Source organism: Sinocyclocheilus anshuiensis, unplaced genomic scaffold (assembly GCF_001515605.1).
Source record: "Sinocyclocheilus anshuiensis isolate Anshui unplaced genomic scaffold, SAMN03320099.WGS_v1.1 scaffold284, whole genome shotgun sequence".
Lineage (NCBI taxonomy): Eukaryota > Metazoa > Chordata > Actinopteri > Cypriniformes > Cyprinidae > Sinocyclocheilus > Sinocyclocheilus anshuiensis.
In genome coordinates, this window is record NW_015554266.1 from 1,370,147 (window position 1) to 1,374,754 (window position 4,608).

A 4,608-nucleotide genomic window follows, 5' to 3' on the forward strand; every position below is an offset into this window, starting at 1 on the left:
TAAATGTTTAACCCAACCTTCTGGGTAGTAACCCAACCGCTGGGTCAAAACAGCCCAATTGCTGGGTTTGTCCCTATTTTACCCAGCACTGGGTTGTATTTAACCCAGCATTTTGTAGAGTGTAACGACTAATCCACCACGTTGATGTAATTTCTCAATCATTTGCCTTGCTTTATCGCTTACATCTGGCCCACTAAAGACAGCAACAGATTGCCAAAGATCATTCAAATAGCAACAGCGCCTCTACTGACAGTGTACGGTATCACATCCAGTGTAATGACCGCCAGAGGAGGCGAATTCATCCCACTAATCCTAACATTGAGAACACACCGCTCATGAATATTAATTAGATCACGCAAAGTTCGCCCAGTAAGCTTGCTTGATTGGCTGAAAGGCAGACCTTGGGAAGCAGGTGGTCAGACTCAGGCTACTGCATTTAGGATCCTGCTATTGCAAAGGCTAAACTCATCAATACTATTAGGCTACTTAGGTTACGTGCGTGGACTTTCTTGCAAATCAAGCAACGCGAGAATGACCTAATTAATATTCATGACCTATTCAGATTCAGACATTTACTTGGACCATGGCAGCAGATACAGGAGTGAGCCGGCAGGTGGCTCTGCTCTCCGCACAATGAAAAGGCCAGCAGTGCCTTTTTTGCCGATTTCACACAACTTTGTCTGCATAACCTAATATGCATACGTATACGCTAAATGTTATTTCATGTAATATTAAATATGATAATCATTGTCAAACTTATTGTTTTGTGTATCTGCATGTCTTAAATAATTTGTATGGTAGCCTATTTATGTAACTGCACAACAGTCAGTCAGTCGTCTGTGTGATGTTTCTACATCTTCACATAGCCATACAAAGTAGAATGGATATAACAACAATAATAATTAGCTTCATAAGAATATGAATATAACTAGTCGTCTTTAATTTAAAGGAATAATCTGGTTTACAGTGAAGTGTTTAATAGCAATAAATGAGGCCATAAAATCCTTACTGTTTCAAAATGATAACCACAAGTAAACAATAGCCTATGATAACATGATTTAGTGTGATAAAATCACGTACTAACCTGCGTGTAAAAGTCTGTTCTTTGTAACCTATATTTAACAAATTTGCAGCTCAAATAATACCCGAGTTTCAAGAAAAGTGTTTTTATAAAATTATTAGATTCACATTTCTGCCTCTAAACCCTCAAAAAACAAAAAAAAAAGTCATTCCATTCACTTCCATTGTAAGTGCCTCACTCTGTAACATCAGAAACAGGGACGAGTCAAAATGAATGTTTGAGGTAATCAACACCGTGCCACAAATGCTGTCAATTGAGCTGAATTTGTCAAAGAACCCAGAATATTCCTTCAAGTGTTGTACGGTTGCTCACACAGATGGATTGAGGTCACATTCTGATAAAGAGTAAGCACATTTTCCCAGTCTAATCCAGTCTGCTGATATCTCCTGTTGTGTTTGCAAGGACCTTTCAGTTTGCTAGTTATCTGTCAGCCTAAAATTGTCTGTGGTGTCACTGTTGACTCATATCTTCTTTTCTGAAATGCTGAGGTCAGCATCTGTATCAGCAAGGCTAAAAGCTGGTAATGAGCCAACGGTTTGATATGTCTTCTCACAAGTGATGGCAGCATAACCTGCAGTGTCGTGGTATCTGTTGACTTTCTGAAGATGGATGAATATTGTCGTCGTTTGGTTGCTTGTTTTTAATGAAGAAAATCCAGAAATATGATTGAGTTTCAGTAAGGGATTCTATTTTCAATAAACAAGGAGGAAATAGATGCATTAGCAACTCAGCGGGCTGAGAATAAAAATATCCTGTTAATGATGGTAAAAATACGGCAGTGGTTGCCAGTATTATAGGATGGCATATTGGTGTCTGTAACCTATGTTTTACAGCTTATAACCATATATTTCATTAAGTGATATAATGATAAATTATAACCACCAAATCTGCTTTTTACCTTATTTACTGATAACTATGGAGCCCCTTAGGGGACATTGAGATGAAAAAAACGTCTCGCGCAAAGTTTCTGGATGCAAACGTTGTGCAACACAACACAAAAGCATTGAACAATATATATCACAATGTTTCTTCTTTTTTAACCATCGCCATTTCCCTTTATGGGATCTGCAGATAATCGACATAATAATACACTAAAACAGAAAGCCACATGATGAATAAGAGTTCGTCGTCCAGTGCCCTGTCCATAAAACCTGGCCAATACTCGTATATAGATGCACAGGGTCATACGCAAAACACAAAAGATAAAACACCTTTGGGGTAACACACATGACACTAAAGTAATGTAATAGCAGCTAAATACTGTAATAGAAAATGTAGCACAAAACTGATAAATACTGATAAATAAGAAGAAACATATCTATATAAATGATCACGCAGGGACTTTTGCTGTTTCTCACCCAAAATGATATAGTAATTCACAATTTTTACTTGCAAAAACCATAAAGTGTTACATAAAATTACACATAATTACATATAATGTGATGTTAAACCATTTATTGTTTCTTACCGTACTGTATATGGTAAGGTAACTCACAGTTAATCAATTAACATATTTTACGGTAGCATTTTTACAGCCCCTTCTGTAAAAATTACAAACACTTTTTAACTTTATTTATTTATTTTACCGTAATCAGTGTGATGATTCTGTAGTCATTAATGTGACTAAATCTTTATTTATTTTTTTACAGTTTTAACAGTGATGTGCAATTGAAGCACACTCTAACTTGTTCACATTTTAGACTGGTTGACAGTTGTTAGCAGCATTGAGATGTAGTCATCAAATACTCAGCTGCTATTAAAATCACAGCTGAGTTTTCATATTCATATACGTATAGCAAATGTGTAACTGGAACTTGTTTTGATACTGTTTTCACAGTGGCATTTGGCATTGGTACCACCATCCTAACTTAAGATTAATGTATAAATTCTGTCAATTTCTATGGACACTACTTCATTGAATTTACACTGGATGTACAAATGTTAGGTTGTTATGCACATAACAGTTTTGTGAGATCTATTGCACCAGGCAGAACAGGCAGTGCTGACACACTGTTCAATCAGATGCAAATAACAAGATGAGGCAGGGAGCAGGTGGCATACCGGCTGATGTCAGTGCTCTGTCGCTGTGCGTATTTATGGTTGAGTTAGCAGAGTGTGATTGTTTAATCATGTTGTCATCATAAAATTGACCACTCTGTGTTGCATTATGGTCTCAGGATTATTCATGCTGATTCCACACAAGTTGAGCATCTTTCCACAGCGGCTCATTGACAGTCGTGTGAAGATTTCAGACACTGCTGGTTTTAAAAAGCCTGCAGGATTACAAAAAAATGTTTGTTTTTATTTGTAATATTCAGTCTTATTATAATGTAAAAGGAATCAGAAAAACAAAAGTGTGACAGATGATGCAAAATAATGCTGCTGGTCACTTCATCTTGACTTCAGCTATGTTCAATTTCATCTGTTTGGGAATCCTGCAAATGGACAGACTTCATCATAAATGTTTTATCAATCATAAAAAGTCAGGAATTCATTAATTATTTAGCACACTATATTAGAATGGCTCTCATTCTAGTGCTTTCTACATTTCTCAGACTCAGATGTGTCTTTTAGGGAGTTATTAAGACAGCAGAGACAGATAAGGATGAGACTGAACTCTGCTATTTGTGATTTCATGCATTATAGTCACAACAATAAAGAACAGTGACCTTGTTCACAGCCCTCTTCAGCTCAAACACACACAAACACACACACACACGTTTACTTAGCTATCTAAATGGGGACATTACACAGACTTCTAATGTTTTTATATACAGATAGTTATACAATTTTTAACCTAAACCCACCCATCCCCCTAACCCCTCACAGAAAACTTTCTGCATTTTTACAATTGCAAAAAAACTTTACTTTATTTTTATACCAGTTTTACAAATGAGGACGTCCCCAAATGGAGGTTTTTGGTGATTTTGTCAGGTTTTGCTCAATTTTGGGTACAAATTTGTCCCCAAAACATGGTTAAGTAGGCACACACACACACACAAACACACACAAAAATCCTTTTATGTCCTGAGTCCTCCTCTGCTGGGCTTGATTGGTTCTGTCTCTCCACAGTCTAGAAATGCACAGATCAATTAGGATCAACTACAGTCTAATTAGAGAACCCTCATGTCAGTGTGTTTGTGTATCTCTGCGCCTTTACATGTTCATATGTGAAGTGTAGTGATTTTGTCAGATCCACGCAGCAAGCGAAGCATCTCGTTGGTCTTGTTCTGTGGAGCGTTTAATTACATAGCATTTATTCCTGCATGCACACACACAAACACCACACATGCACGAGTGTTGAAAGACTAATTATGTAGTTTGTCAACATGGAATGGCATGGACATCACACTGTAACTACCAGTCTACGCAGAAAAGTGTCACAGAAAACTTTCTGCATTTTTACAATTGCAAAAAGACTTTACTTTATTTTTATACCAGTTTTACAAATGAGTACGTCCCCAAATGGAGGTTTTTGGTGATTTTGTCAGGTTTTGCTCACTTTTGGGTACAAATTTGTCCCCAAA